Source organism: Cyprinus carpio, chromosome B20 (assembly GCF_018340385.1).
Source record: "Cyprinus carpio isolate SPL01 chromosome B20, ASM1834038v1, whole genome shotgun sequence".
Classification (NCBI taxonomy): Eukaryota; Metazoa; Chordata; class Actinopteri; order Cypriniformes; family Cyprinidae; genus Cyprinus; species Cyprinus carpio.
This window is the reverse complement of record NC_056616.1, coordinates 22,156,611-22,173,930: the sequence shown is the minus strand read 5'-3', so window position 1 is coordinate 22,173,930 and position 17,320 is coordinate 22,156,611. Positions and strand designations below refer to the sequence as shown.

At 32.3% G+C, this 17,320-nt stretch overlaps 1 protein-coding gene and 1 long non-coding RNA gene across 2 annotated transcripts in view; one reads left to right on the top strand and one right to left on the bottom strand.

The window, feature by feature from the left end:
* LOC122141050 overlaps positions 1–17,320 on the top strand; it is a 64,572-nt gene that overhangs the window by 2,543 nt on the left and 44,709 nt on the right. The window contains exon 2 of the long non-coding RNA XR_006157513.1: positions 7,930–8,104. This is a non-coding gene — a long non-coding RNA (uncharacterized LOC122141050). The remainder of the gene's footprint in view (positions 1–7,929; positions 8,105–17,320) is intronic.
* Positions 1–17,320, bottom strand: part of LOC109112813 (transmembrane protein 121-like) — a 43,134-nt gene that overhangs the window by 9,752 nt on the left and 16,062 nt on the right. The gene's annotated exons all lie outside the window — the stretch shown is intronic.

Sequence of the window (17,320 nt, the reverse complement as noted above, 5' to 3'; positions counted from 1 at the left end):
TTAAAGAACAAAACATGTAGGAGTTGTGCCCAAATACACCACTTACATTTCTTTTGAAGCAATTAAACATCTCATTGCCCATTATGGAAGAGTTTGGGGATTTAACATAATTAATAGCATAAATAATCCTTGAAAAAACAACTTTAAAAAATGACTACAGGCAAAAGAAAGATATGACTGCTTTATCAAATGTGTATTAACATGAAGCCAAATCAGAATGCTAAATGGATTAACGTTTGCATTTATTCATTTAGCAGCTGCTTTTATCCAAAGTGACTTATAAATGAGGCATTATACAACAAGAGCGATTCATCCTAGAGGGACAGAAACATGAGAGGCGCCACAATAAAAACTTCCATCACAAGCTGTGTATACAAGAGAGTTTGACAATTTATGTTTTTGAAATCAGAATTTTTCTTTTGTACTTCAGTCTGCAGCTCTTTCTGGTCAAGACCCGCCCACTTAGACTGGAAGATACTGTTACTGACAAGTGACGCAACCAATCACATTTCACTTGTTACGTTTTGGGCCAGATAAATGTAACGCCAATCATTTGTGTGAAACTTTCATTTTCTGGTGGCACGTAAATCTTGCGAGATTTCATTTCACAGAAATGTCGTTCTCCCTTTGAGCGAGTTGATTTGTTCTAAACAACATTTCTGTTAAAATGTCAATCCGAATGTGTTTTTTATGCACAAAGAGGGATAAAAGGGATCAAAGCTTGTTTGTATGAATAATTCATCCTCAAAGTGAAGAGAATAAGAGCGATGCCTCCCACCTGTCACTCAAACCTACTGAGAAAAACAAGCGTGGCGAGAGTTCAGAGAGTTACAGGCAGAAGAACTTCAAACATTCACAAACATCATGTCTTAGATTAGTAATTAATTAATGAACGTCCAGTTTATTTTGCTTCTCTGTTGTAAAATGTAATGAACAGTAAAAGTCAATAAACTTTGTGATGATTGAATTTTGTTGAAGTGCATCTCAAGAAACCATTTATTTATTTATAGTTCTCTCTAGATATATATTTTTTAATTATTTCTATGTTTTTTTTATGTATGTTATATATGTTCATATATTTTTGAATGAACTTTTGAGTGAAAATTAAATTTATTTTTTAAATGTATTTATTTATTTGTTTGTTTTCTTTTGTGTGTATATATTATATGTATGTGTGTGTGTTTATATATATATATATACATATATAAATATATACATATTTAATATATATATATATATATATATATATATATATATATATATATATATATATATATATATATATTGTGTGTGTGTGTATATATATATTATATATTATATATATTACTTATAATTAATTGTGCATATTATATATATATATATATATATATATATATATATATATATATATATATATATATATATATATTATTAGACATATCTATGTATATTCGAGTACAATTTTGGGTGAAATGAATGAAACTTAAATTTCATTGGTTATTGCTGGTTTTTATACAGTATATATTAAAATAAATACCGTTCTACTGAACATTACTTTTGTTATTTAAGTGTTGATGAAACTTGAAGAGGAAGCATAATGAAAAACAAATACATTGCGATCAATAAAAATGATATGAATTCTTATATCAGCCTCACAGTGAGAGCATTGATTTGTATAGGGCACGTAATGCTGGTCTTTTATTTAATGATGAGCATTGTTCACCCTCAGGACAATAAATGTTGTTTTCCAGCGCGCATCTGCGTCTTTAATCTTATCATGTCAATATCATTCACTTTATTATTTAGGTGGGTTTCTGCTTTGCTGTGCTGAACAATCTTCTTTTATCTGTGTCTCCAATGTTATACATACATATTGCTCATGAGCACTGAGGTTGTGTTGCCAAACCAAAGAAAAACAACAAATAATAGTCTGATCTTCTGCTGAATAAAAGTATCAAGTTGACACAAAAATAACTAGATTAGTTTGTCATGAGTTTAACTTTGACAGTTTATAAAAAGAAAACTTGGCCTTGATGTTTGAATGTTTTATAGGCCTTTTGTGCTTGGATGAGGTCGATATTATAAGGAAAGATTATGAGTCAGATCAGTTAGAAAAATAAAGCATGCAAAGTATGTTCTGAGTTTACTGGATGTAGCTTAAAAACTACAAGATGAAATTCACTTTAAATTTTTCATGAGAGGTTTTATGGATATGTTGTCAAGCCAACACAACAAATCCTAAAAAAGTGAAATGAGTAAATGCATTAGTCAGAAAACGGTCATAAAAAAGAACATGAGGAACCCGCCAAAACTTTGTCAAAACTTTGTCAAAACTTTCAAGAAATGAAATTTTCATAGGACTTGTTTTTGTGATGTGCTTGGGTAGTACATTAACTTTTAGATGTTACTTTAGTTGAGTTTCAGGCTATTTTCCATTTAGTTCAGTTTTCCCTGCATGTGATTTTATTTAATGGTAACTTTTATATTTACACTTCTAAAGAAAATGTGAGGGGTTGTCAAGCATGCAAAATGTGACGCTGTGATGCGCAATGTTATTTTAGTGTCTTTAAAACACTATTATTATTTTTTTTAAGCTTTAATTTTTATATATTTTTCCATTTTCATTTTATTATACAGTTAAAGTTTCAGTAATTGCATTTTGTCATTTTTAAAAATCTTTCTTTTTTAAATTTAAAATAAAATGTAATATGTTGCCTTGGCTGATTTTTTTTTTTTTTTTTTTTTTTTTTTGGTTTTATTTTTCCATTTCAGTAAAGTATAATATGCTATGGCGTTTGTTTGTGCTTGTCTGGGAGTTACGCAGTTGACATGTATATAGTGTATTTCTACATTTAGGTATGTTCTGGTAACATTCATTTATGTTCTGGTTGGTTCTTAACTGTTGCTTGAGTGGGTTTGTTTGAATCACTGACTCAAAGCATGATCAATAGAAAAAATTATTCTAGCCTCAGTAAACACCACTAATGAATAAACACTGTTTTAAGCAGCTCATTAATAAAAATCAGCAAGTTTAATTATGTTTACTTTTCATTTTAGTTCATGCTTCTCATCCAGACAATTATGTGCTAATTAGCTCTTCTGTACAGTAATTTCCGCTGGAGCGAGCTTGAGTTGTGTGATTTATTTAAGAGCACAATGCTTGTACAATTAAAAATTAAACCTGTGACCTTTATGCTAACATCACACTCATATCAGAATGCCAAAGCTATTCATCTGCTAAATCTCTCTTTGGATTTCCTGCTTGTTTCAGTTGTTTGTTTGTTTATTTCATAGCAAATGGTATTTTAGTCTCTAGATAGCTATAGCTTACTTGGATGCTTCAGTGTAAGTCTGTGAATGTTTTTCACCTGTTCTGTTGTCAATCAGGTATGCTTTAAAAAATTATATTTTGAAGATTAGTCAGTAAAGATTACTGGATATTAAAGCCCATTTCTGAAATGGGACTTTAAATAAATAAATAAAGGTAATTGTGGCTTTTTTTTTAATCTATATAAAATCAGAATTGTAAGATATGAACTATGACTAAAAACAATTACTTTTTTTTTTTTTTTTTACCTTTGGCAGAAACAAGCTCACATATTTGAATATGTTTGACAAGAAAATACTACAAACCCGATTCCAAAAAAGTTGGGATACTGTACAAATTGTGAATAAAAACAGAATGCAATGATGTGGAAGTTTCAAATTTCAATATTTTATTCAGAATACAACATAGATGACATATCAAATGTTTAAACTGAGAAAATGTATCATTTTAAGGAAAAATAATTTGTTTAAATTTCATGGTATCAACACATCTCAAAAAAGTTGGGACAAGGCCATGTTTACCACTGTGTGGCATTCCCTCTTCTTTTTATAACAGTCTGCAAACGTCTGGGGACTGAGGAGAAAAGTTGGTCAAGTTTAGGAATAGGAATGTTGTCCCATTCTTGTCTTATACAGGCTTCTAGTTGCTCAACTGTCTTAGGTCTTCTTATTCGCATCTTCCTCTTTATGATGCGCCAAATGTTTTCTATGGGTGAAAGATCTGGACTGCAGGCTGGCCATTTCAGTACCCGGATCCTTCTTCTATGCAGCCATGATGTTGTAATTGATGCAGTATGTGGTCTCGCATTGTCATGTTGGAAAATGCAAGGTCTTCCCTGAAAGAGACGACGTCTGGATGGGAGCATATGTTGTTCTAGAACTTGGATATACCTTTCAGCATTGATGGTGCCTTTCCAGATGTGTAAGCTGCCCATGCCACACGCACTCATGCAACCCCATACCATCAGAGATGCAGGCTTCTGAACTGAGCGCTGATAACAACTTGGGTTTGTCCTTGTCCTCTTTAGTCTGGATGACATGGCGTCCCAGTTTTCCAAAAAGAACTTCAAATTTTGATTCGTCTGACCACAGAACAGTTTTCCACTTTGCCACAGTCCATTTTAACTGAGCCTTGACCCAGAGAAAACGCCTGCACTTCTGGATCATGTTTAGATATGGCTTCTTATTTGACCTATAGAGTTTTAGCCAGCAACGGCGAAGGGCACGGTGGATTGTGTTCACCGACAATGTTTTCTGGAAGTATTCCTGAGCCCATGTTGTGATTTCCATTACAGTAGCATTCCTGTATGTGATGCAGTGCCGTCTAAGGGCCTGAAGATCACGGGCATCCAGTATGGTTTTCCGGCCTTGACCCTTGCGCACAGAGATTGTTCCAGATTCTCTGAATCTTTGGATGATATTATGCACTGTAGATGATGATAACTTCAAACTCTTTGCAATTTTTCTCTGAGAAACTCCTTTCTGATATTCCTTCACTATTTTTCGCTGCAGCATTGGGGGAATTGGGGATCCTCTGCCCATCTTGACTTCTGAGAGACACTGCCACTCTGAGAGGCTCTTTTTATACCCAATCATGTTGCCAATTGACCTAATAAATTGCAAATTGGTCCCCCAGCTGTTCCTTATATGTACATTTAACTTTTCCGGCCTCTTATTGCTACCTGTCCCAACTTTTTTGGAATGTGTAGCTCTCATGAGATCCAAAATGAGCCAATATTTGGCATGACATTTCAAAATGTCTCACTTTCAACATTTGATATTTATTCTATTGTAAATAAAATATAAGTTTATGAGATTTGTAAACTATTCCATTCCTTTTTTATTCACAATTTGTACAGTGTCCCAACTTTTTTGGAATCGGGTTTATATTTCAGTCTGTCTACTTCAAAACTGCATGGTTAATTCAGTGTTACTTGTTTTTTCTTTTTAATTATTTGTGAAATTTACTATCAATTTCTAGATTAAAAATAGTTTATAAGTAAATGGTGCACAGTGTGACAGATTTGAGGACTCATTCGTGTCTGTGAGACGAGTTTCTTACAGAGGTTTCATGGTTATAGTCTGAGACTGGTTCAGATCGATAACTCTATGAGCAGTAGTGACTTAGTAAACAAAAATAAACAACAACAGATTAAAATGAACGTAAAAGGAATTCAGATCAGAGCAGAGACGACTAACCCCTGAGAGCAAAGACTTGATCTTTCTATCAGTCGCGTTAATCACTGTGCTGGATAAAGTGATGAAAGTATCTGCTCTGTATTCACTAAACACATCCAGCTCAGATAATCACTCTCTCTCACTCTCCAGAGCCTCAATTAATGCTTGGAATTGTGATTATTCCAATCATTCCACCTTCAGCGCTCACGGATTAACTCAACCAAGGTGAAGACAAAATCAAATCGTTCAGTACAAGACCATTCCATACATAACAGACACATCAGATACCTGACCTTATTCTTCCACAGCCCACAGTTTTTAATGCCCGTTTTGTGTAAACAAAACCTCATAAACCAAGTCTGGAGGTTTTATCAGGAATAGATTGATCCTGAACAGTTTGACAGTGTCTTCACTTTTGCAAACGTATTTTCGAAAGTTATTTTAGATCATATTTGGAAAAGAAAAAAAAGTTTACTTATAAAAAAAGTTTACACTATATTGTTCAAATGTAACATTTTTAAATGTTTTCTGAATATCTCTTCTGCTAAGTTAAAAAATGTCATAAAAACAGAGAAATCTTATGATTTAAAATGATACCATACTTTTTGAATATATTGTAAAATGTAATTTATTCTTGTGGTGCAAAGATGGACTCCTACATGTCACATGATCCTTCAGAAATCATTCTAATATGCTGATTTGCTGTTCCACTAACATTTATCATCAACATTTTGTTGAAAAGGTTTAAAATATAAAATATAAAAAATATAAATATAAAATTATTTTATAAATTGACACATCAAAAGAACAGCATTCATTTAAAAAATAAATGTTTTGTAATAAACATTTTTACTGTCACTTTTGATCAATTTAATGCATCCTTGCCAATTAAAAGTATTAAATTATAAAAAATGTAAAAAATTTAACGAAAGATCAGAATTGTGATATAAAAAGCTGCAATTACTCATTTAAATCTTTTTTTTCCTGTGGCAGAAAGAAACTCAGAATTCTAAAAAAAAATTATTATGCCATGGCATCAAAAGAACTGCTTTTATTTGAAATAGAAATCTTTTGAAACATTATAAAAAGTGGTGTGTAGTACATATGCAAATTGTGTATACAGTGTTGTAAGCCTCATTTATGATATTTGGGAAGCCGTTGCATGTATAACCTTTGCTAACTGGCGTAGAATCTGACACATATGCTTTTGTAACTCATTCGTATATGTTTTTAAGATGACAGCTATTCAGAGTTTTATACATGAGGCCTCTGGAAATAATGGCAAGCGTCAATGTATTTTAGAGTAGCGCAGGAGCAGCTTTTCTCCAGACGTCATAACCACTCCAGCTAATCGAATCAGATCAAAGTTTAATGTTTAATTCACATTGAGGCTCACGCTGTGCCGATGACAGCGACGAGTCTCACACTGCAGCATTACAAATCACAGATTTACACATTTATTAACATCAAATGAGCAAACGTGTCATTACTCTTGACTAGAAGCAGAATGCTAAGCGATCTGTTTTTTCAAGGTCATCGCTGATCGAAACCAATACAGACTGATGTAGAATCGTGTCTTCAGGCTGAAAAAGAAGCTGCTCTAACATAATAGACATTAATAAGTTTGAAACCTAACCATCTGGCTACAAGTGAACACTAGTGAAAGTCTATTGCTGAAAAATATAAAAAATATTTTAAGTGAATGACGTTGTGAATTGCATATTAATATTTGCTGGTAAAAGCACTCAATTTAAAACAATTTTAGGCTTATATAAACATGTTTGTCACACTAGACGCTTTTCTGGTAAAGATTTGGAATGACTTTCCTTCTGCAATCAGCTTAATTCTGTCTTCACATCAGGATTTAAACCAAGTCAATTGATTATAGACAATTACTGTGTGTGTTCATCCGCGTCTTTCACTACTGGTGACAATAGAGGTCAAACGGAGGGTAGCATAAGGTCTCTTGTGCCAATTTTAAAAGAAACTGCAGACAGTTTGCCAGAAATTTCTTTGGACGAAACTAGACTTTTATGGGTGGAAGGATCTGCCAACAGCTGAAGAGGCAAAGTGCAATTAAGACTGAGAAGTTCATTAGGCAACTGAGAAGAAACTCTTACGAGGGATGTGAACTCAAGACTTTGATTATAAAGTATTAAAGCCGTTCACCCAAAAATTAAAATTGGCTTAAAATGTCCTCACTCTCAGGCCGTCCAAGATGTAGATGAGTTTGTTTCTTCATTATATTTGGAGAAATGCAGCATTACATCACTTAATGGATGCTCTGCAGTGAATGGGTGCCGTCAGAATGAGAGTCCAAACAGCTGATAAAAACATCACAATAATCCACAACTAATCCACAGCACTATTAACTGTTGGACTGGAGTGGTGTGGATTACTTGTGGATAGTCAAAAGTTAACAAATCATATTGTTTCCACACACAGGGACAGTGGACCTGCTTCGGGCCAAGTTGGCTGCCAGCCGTCCCATCACAGCGGAAGCACAGAACCTGGAGGAGGAGACAGGAAACGTGGCCCAGACGCTGATAATCGGAGACGCAGCTGTCTCTCTTCAGCTGGAATTACTTTGGCTTGAAAAGGAACTCAAGGACGTATAGGGGTGAGAGATTAAATGTGCATTTATTTGCATTTGACAGGTGACTGACGAGTGAAAAAGACCGAATGACCTGAAACTACCTTTGAACATTTGTAATATTTTACTATTTAAAGCAATAAAAGGCAGTATAAAAAGTATCAAAATGCAATTATAAAAAAAAGCATAAAAAAATGGAAAACTGTATTTTGCATTTAAAAAAACATTTAGAGACCATTAAACATTTAGGGTTGTTATTTTTAAATATAAGTATAAAAATGAATTATTTTAAACTATAAATGTGGAAAATATATAAAATGATATTTACATAATACTGTATATATGTGTATTTATGGATAAACCCATTATATTAAAACTTTAATATGAATGGTTCTAAAATTTATTAATTTTTAAATATTGAATATGAACCCAGACACATTCTTGACAGGTTTTGTGAGAATCATCATTACAGGGGAAAAAAACCCATATAGGCATATTTTACAAACAACGAGTAACTTCGTATCTTCTTTTTCACGCAGGGCCTTTTCACTGTTATGCAGCTTCATTAAATGGCTCACACGCCGTCTTTGTTTTCAATAATTATCCAAGGCGTCACCAGGAGTGAACTGGATAGTGAAAACTACACACACATATATAATTATAATTTTTTTATTCAAATGTTCTGGCAGTTCTTGGCAAAAACTTGCCTCAAAGCTGTATTTTTACACTTTTTTTTTTTTTTTTTTTTTTTTAGTTGTTTCGAATTTCGAATTTGACAAATTCATGTCACGCATAATCATGATCGATCATTGTTTACATCATTGATCACTGGTGTCACTAGTGCACTTTTCTATTTAAAACCAGTTGGAGGTTATCCTAACTTTGGCCACATACACACTGCAGCTTAATTAGCTTTGTTAATTCACCCTTTAATGCTTAATCCTGAACAAATACTTGTTAATGACGTATTTAAATGCATATCAGAGATGTGTCTTTCTTCTGTATGTGCTGTGAAAGATCACTGTACGGTTTGAGTCATTAGTGTTGCCAGATCTTGCTAGGAAAAACCCCCCACAACAAATAAGAACATAATAGATTTAATTTCAGATGTGTTATCTTGGAAATAATCTACAAACATACAAAAATATCACAACCTGCACCAGTCTACTTTATTAACTCCATAAACTGGAGCCCCAACCACAAGCCAACAGATGCTTATAAAAAGACATGGCAACCCTTTGTGAAGAAGCCTTCCAAACATAAACAAAACAAAACAAAACAACTCTGTTGACAAAGGTTTCCTTAAAAACATAGAATATTATAAGTCTTTTATTGCTGAAATAGTTATTTGTTTAAAAATCGCAGATATCAGACGTGCAAGACATTTCTATCACAATTTCTAGAGCGAGTTCTATTGTGTACAAACAAAATGATAATTTAGGGGATTCACTCTTGTATTTAAATGCGGTTGTCCACATGAAACTTTACAGTGTAGCTTTAAAGCCTTAGGGAGGTTATTTACAGACTTTTTTTAGGAATTCAAATTCTTTAGAACTTGGCTTTAGAACAATCTTGAGAAGAAAGATAAGAACATTCTTAAAATTTTTTTGGCCAAATACAGTCTGTTTTCATGTGTATTTTAAAACTACCAGACCAGATTATTATCTTTTGTGTGTGTGTGTGTGTGTGTGTGTCCATCAAAAAATAACAAAGTATTTTTTATTATCTGTAAGTTTTGTTTATATTTTACAAGTTAAATATACATAAATATAAATAGGAATTTTAAATGTAAAATTAAAGTTTTACTTAAAATTGTTTCAATTAAAAGCATGCACACCTCTGTCATGTTACATATATTATAAATAAATATTATAAATTATGCATACTATTATTATTATTTATAACATATCTAATAATATAGTGGCATGCATGAAGTGTTGTACTTACTCTGTCTTTTCATGTACAGTAACTTGAATATTCCACATCCGATGTGCACATTTTGATGAGTGAGTTATTTCAGCTCGTTTTAAGAAAGTAAATCATTCCTATAATGAAGACATTAGCCAGTGAAGATCTCCGGGAAGAAGACTTCCCTGGCTTTGATCTCTGAATCTACAGACGGATCTGGAGATTAAAAATGTCTTTCCACGAATCATAAATTATGTACATTACCCCAGGAACTGACTAACTCAGCCATTAGATCATTATGGTTGTTAATACTTTTCCCTGTGTATTTATAATAATAATTTGCTCCCGTTGAAAGCTGCAGATAAAAAAAAATGGGCTGGTTATTATGGCATAGTGGGGCTGATGACATTTAATGTCGTACAGCAGCATGTGTAATGAGCATTATTCAGCAAAAGACACCTCACACTGTAAACGGACGCACTCGTACTGTACATACACTGGACCAAAGTAAATGTGCATTAAACAATGTGATTCAGTGTTACTTGATCAGCATCCATAACTAAGAGTGAAGTTATATGTTGAAAAGAATATTCTGCATTAGTCTGCCAGTATCAGACTTTATTATATTGCATCTTTAATTTAGTAAGTGATGTTCATTTATTATCTTGGAAATTAATAGTTGATTTGCATTCACTGAATTCAATTTTGGATTAATTTCAATTTGGCTAATTATTGCTTCTATTTCTATTAACAAGCAGTAGGTAATATGGGTGTTGCATGAATTCTGAAAGACATTTAATGAACAAATGCTCAAATTTAAGGACTAGCTTATCATATATCATATTTTCTTTTCACCCAAAAATGTACATTTGCTGAACATTTACTCACCCTCAGGCCATCCAAGATGTAGATGAGTTTGTTTCTTCATCAAATTTGAGAAATGTAGCATTACATCACATGCTCTGCAGTGAATGGGTGCCGTCAGAATGAGAGTCCAAATAGCTGATAAAAACATCACAATAATCCACAAGTAATCCACACCACTCCAGTCCTTCAGTTAACATCTGGAGAAGACAAAGGCTGTGTTTGTAAGAAACAAATCCATCGTTAAGACGTTTTTAACTTAACATCATTGCTTCAAGCTAAAATGCGAGTCCATAATAATGCTTCCTCTTGTGATGGCTCATCTGAATCAGGAGAGAAATATGCACAGATCAAGTGAAAACAGTGAAAAATAGTTCTAAACAAATATGTGGGTGCATTTGATGTGAGAGGACAGCACGGGATGGACATTTTCATTGGATAAAGCGTTATTATGAATATGAACTCGTATTTTGTCCGCAAGTGAAGGCTTAAAGTTAAAAATGTCTTAATGATGGATTTGTTTCCTCCAAACATGCAGCTTTTCACTTGACAAGACATTAATTGATTGACTGGAGTGTTGGTTGGACTCTCATTCTGACGGCACCCATTCACTGCAGAGGATTCACTGGTGAGCAAGTGATGCAATGTTACATTTCTCCAAATCTGATGAAGAAACAAACTCATCTACATCTTGGATGACATGTGGGTGAGTAAATGTTCAACCAATTTTCATGGTAGTTATTCTAGTAACATTCGAGCAGATGAATTTGATCAGAAAACACATGCACTAACAATCAGCTGAAAAGCCTGTCTGTAAATTCATCACAGACTGCCAATTACACACAATTGAACTAACACCAACAAATCGTTCATCATCACGCCAGCCATCTCACTTGAGTGTTTCAGAGACAAATGCATGCACACAAACACACATGTGAACCTGTCGTCTTGATTAAATCGGGTCATTTCAATCAGAAATCCATATTAAATTATGCAGCAGTCTTCAGTGTAATGTCATTGATTCCAACCGTACACAGTGATACCATTTCACCGTTTATAACCAGAAATGCATCCATCTGCACTGATAGCTAGCAAGAAGATTAATTGTTATTGAAAATATTATCTCTTAGTTACTGATTGCATGCTATTATTTTAAAATATAGAGGTGAATTCAGTAACTAGTTGTAGATCTTTTGCTAAAATTTCACCTTATCATGTATTGATAGGCCCTATATTGTAAATCTAGTCTCATAATATTGCATTTATTTGTGTTTATTAGTCTCATTAATCTCACAGATGAATTTGCAGGTTGTATAATTAAACTTCTATGAGATCTGAACAGAAGTGTAGCAAACTGCATGAAACACTGAAAGCGGTTCTCCAGATTCACTCTTTCCCAGACGCACAGTTTTAATCATGATGCAATAATGATACAGTGATGCACTGCAATATATTATATCTTTATAGGTAGTTAAGTAGGCAGCGCTCTAGTATAGCACTGTGCCATGCATATTTTTATTCTATGCAAATGAGGCTCATTCTAGAATGTGCTTTATTAGCAGGCTTATGCGAGTTTCACAGTTGACGAGTGTGTATTTGAATCAAATTGTCCACAAATCACAGAAAATTGACTTGGAGTGACAGGAATAAAATACTGATTTGCAATTCAGCACAGGTTATGCATTCTGGGAAATTAAGTGTTATTCTGCTTTTGTATACAAATAAATGTCTGTAAAACCTTTTAAATTTGTATTCATGTTACAAAGCTGTTAATTCAACTTTCAGTTTATACTGTCAAACTTTCCTTGCTCTTGTGAAAAACAACTTTTTGGGGGTTTATATTATAGTTACTTGTAATTTGAACTTATTTTAGGTCTCCTTCCTATTTCAAATTTGAATTTCAGTTCAAGTTAAATTTTGCTACCACAATTAGATTCAGGAATTTAAATAAAACGCACTGTAAAACCTAATACTCATATTTATTAATTGAGCTGAGTTAATTTTACTAATTTATTACTGAAAGTTCATTGCACTTAATAGAAAAAGTTGTCATCTCAGTAACTGATTACTTTCAACAACATAAAATAGAGAGTTAAAATGCATAAAATGTTAATTGCATTTTAGTAAATATTCTTTAGTGAACACAAACTATTGAAACGTATAAAATCTAAACTTGAGAAATGAAATTAAAATAAGTTATCAGTACTTAATAGGGTTTAAAGAGCAGTAATTTAGCATTTTTAATTAATAAAATTATGACAGTGTTAGGAAAGTTCATTGTATTGTTGGAGACAGTACATTTGGTATTTTAGTATAATTGATATACTATAGTTTTTGTTAATATTATGAGTTGGAGTTATTATATTTTCTGTTTCCACTGTAGTTTTAGAAATTGTTTAGTAAATATATATTTTAATATGTATACTATTTATTAATCTTTATTTATTAGTTCTGGTTATTTTTATACTTTTAAGTTAAACTAAGCAAAAATTAGATATGTTGCCTTTACAACTGGCTGAATAAAAATAATAATTGATTTTACAGTATTCATATTCAAGATTATTAGTTTATAACTTACAGTAGATCATCTTGCATGTGTACAAAAATGTGCAAAGAGTAGCATGTTATTTCAGCCACATTATGACACTTTATTAAATTGAATGGCGATTTTAGAAGTATTCTCAGCCCTATAATATCACTATATGACTGGATTACAGTGGTGGAGTAAAGATGCAGTGTGTGTGTTGTGTATTTCTGGGGTCATGCACCATTCCCTCTCTCTCCAGGTAGCCTATTACAGATGTACTTGATTAGCACTAATTTTGTGGGCGTGTTTGTGTCATTACCTGATTTGCATTAGTTCCTCCAGTGACTCGAGTGTTAAAGCAATACAGACAGTGCATGGAAATAAACAGCAAGATGAATTCCCCCAGCGTGTTGTGACATTACCCCAAACGCGTCTGTTTACTGCTGATGCTCTTCTTGCTGTGTTGATGAATTTACAAAGCTAGGGTTTGACATCTTGAGACATGATCCTCAAACAACACCTCAACTCCACAGCCTGCTATTATGTCTGCCATAATTATCTTGTACGTTCATACGTGCCACTTACGAGTTTAGAGATGCTAAAACGATGCCAACAGCATTGATTGTGGTAAAATGCAATGCATTCTGGGTGTTTATTTTCCTTCATCATATTTAGATATGGTTGCACTGCATGCAACAGTTACACAGTCCTCAAACTGATCTGTACTGAAGAAAACATGCGTTTGAGACTCAGAAGCATCTGATTATTGAGCTGTGAGCTGCTACAGTTTATTTATTGATGTTTGTTGTTTTTCAGAAGACAATGAATGCATTTACTGTAGGATGTGGGAAATGCAAAAAAAACAGAAGCATACCTTCAAAAACTACTGTACACTCATATTTATATAAAGCACATACTGGGTTAAACAATTTGGAGTTCAGGAGTGAATTCAAATGCATTTATCACACAGATGTTTGGGGTCAGAAAGTCTCTTTTGCTCACCAGAGCTGTGTTTATTTGATCAAAAACAAACAAATAACAACACCAACAACCACAAACAGTAAAAAACGTACAATTGTGAAATAATATTACGATTTAAAATAACTGTTTCATATCTTAATATCTTGTAAAATGTAATTTATTCCAGTGATACAAGTTTGAATTTTTAGCATCATTACTCCAGTCTTCAGTATATATATATATAATATATATGTATGTATATATGTATATATTAGTATGCATTCAGGACAGATTAGCAGAGAAAGTCCTCCTTTGTTGCTGTATATAAGCTGTTCTGCTTAAATCGTTTCTTGATACATTTCCCAATTAGTATCGTTCATCACGCTGCTGACAGAAGAGAATGTGTTTCTGACCAATCACCGTAAGCCGAGGCCACGGCTGACAGGATGTTCATTTATATGACGACACGAACGGCCAAAGAAAGTGTTTGATACAGGAAATCTGTTAATGCAGAGCCTCTGACCTGAGCACGAACAAATGTTCTTATGAGAGACTCACATAATGCTTTCAGAAATCCCTGTGAATATAGTTGACCTTTTCACAGGAAGTGAATTATAAAAGGGACAGATCCATACATGACGCCATGGATTATAAAAGACTCTTATCTGTTTAAAGAGGAGCTCGGGATACACTTTCCCGTTCCCAGAGGAAATCCGATCGCTTCCTCGTCTACTGGATTTGCAAACGCCTGCATGTCAAGATGATCGGTGTTCTTAAAGTTAGAGAGGACAGCAGACAGAATAACCTCGACTTCACCCCGCAGACACTGCAAATGGAGCTCAAATTAAATCACACACACTAATACACACTTACTGTTTTTATTTTTTTTATTTTTTATTGCAAGACCTCCTCGTTTGCAAACCACCCACAGTCCAGCTCAACATGACGCTGTATGTGCTGATGTAGAGCAGTACGGTGCCTATAAGCAGTTCTGCATCTGAAATGCTTTTCTGTCAGAATATGTGCAGCAGTTGATAAAGTATGCATGTCTGAATGTCTCTTATGTGCACCATGACTGCGTTTAAGAAAAAAAGACAGTAAAACAGGAAAAAACTATTACTATTACATATATTGTGAAATAATAAAGTTTAAAATAACTATTTGAATATATATATATATATATATATATATATATATATATATATATATATATATATATATATATATATATATATATATGATATAAAGAAAATAGATAAATAAATAATAAAATAAATCTATAAAATAATTTTTCTAAACAAATACAGTTAAAAAATTAAAAAAGAATATATTAAATACTTAAATAAATAAAAAGTATTTATTATTTGTAATAATACATTAATGTATTCATAAATATTATATTATTTGTTATATTATTTAATATTAAATAATTTATAATATTTCAATAAATAGTACATTAATGTTACTATTTGTTTTATTAAGCATTGCTATTTTGTTGTTTGTTACATTATTATTATGTATTCATAAATATATCTAGTCATGAATTATAAATATTATTAGATTTGTAATATAATTTATTAATTCATATATTATGTCATATAATATTATTGTGAATAACAAATATATGAATTATACTAACTGTATACTATTTTAATGAATAATACATATGAATTATACTAATTGTTATGATTTTATATGTATTATTTTGTGTTTAATAATAAATATTGTATATTATTTGTTATATTATGCATTACATATTATGCTATATTATATTATGTATTAAATATTATAAAATATAAAATATTATTTTATTGTCTGTTATATTATTTATTTCATAATTTGCATAATCATTCAGAAATCATATGCTGATTTGCTGCCCAAGGAACATTTCTGATTATTATCTGCTTTATATTAAAATAGAAAGTCTAAAAGTCTTTTGTACCATCAATTGATCAATTTATTGTGTCCTAACTCAATAAAAGTATTCATTTAAAAAAAAAGATTTAATGTGTCCTTACTCAATAAAAGTATTCTTTTTTTAAAAACAATGTAAAACTGTATATGCTAAAATACTAAGTAAGCAAATACAGTGAGTGTCAGTATTTCTCTGTGCAAATCAAAATCATCTGCTAAAACACCAAAATGCTTTGAAATGCTTGTAGCAGGTGTGGGTTATTCTTAGTGAAATCTCTCCTGACGGCTGAACTCATGATGTTTGTGTGTTCAGCACAGAGAGAAGCTCACGCTCTTCACCTCTCGCCACTGTTTTCCTGTTTCTCGTTCAGCCCGAGGACTCGGTAATTGGAAAGATAAAATCAATAACAATTGAAGATAGGATATGTGTACACACACACACTCAATAAAGGCAGAAACGAGCAGCAGCAAAACAGGACAGATGCACAGCAGTCTCTCTGTTATTCTGATCTCTAGAAATGGCTCAGGTTTTTTATGTGGGATTGTGAAAGTTTAATGAATTGTTTCAGATGTTGGTTTCAATCACTAACCCCCAAATATTAATAATGCTACTTCTCTTATCAAACCACACTACACTGGAAAAAAGTAGGACAGTTTTATGTTGGTATCGAGATACAATTTTGTAATTCATTTTTTATATGGTTTCATTATTCAATATCTATAGTTTTTATTATTTTATCAAGATAAACTAAAATGTGTAAGTTTTTATATATATATATATATATATATATATATATATATATATATATATATATATATATATATATATATATATATATATATATATATATAATGTGTGGATAGGAGTCTTTGTAAAGCACTCAAAATCAGTCCCTGATGAGGTTTCATTTAAGTTAGGACACTCCCTTAGAAGTCAGCTTTCTATGTAGGCAGTAGTACACTGGACTGTTGTTCCTTAGTGTGTGTATGTGTGTTAGTAGATGTATCTGCTGCTCTCACCACTTGAGCTGATTGATTTCACATCACACGACTAATAACCATGTGGCTTC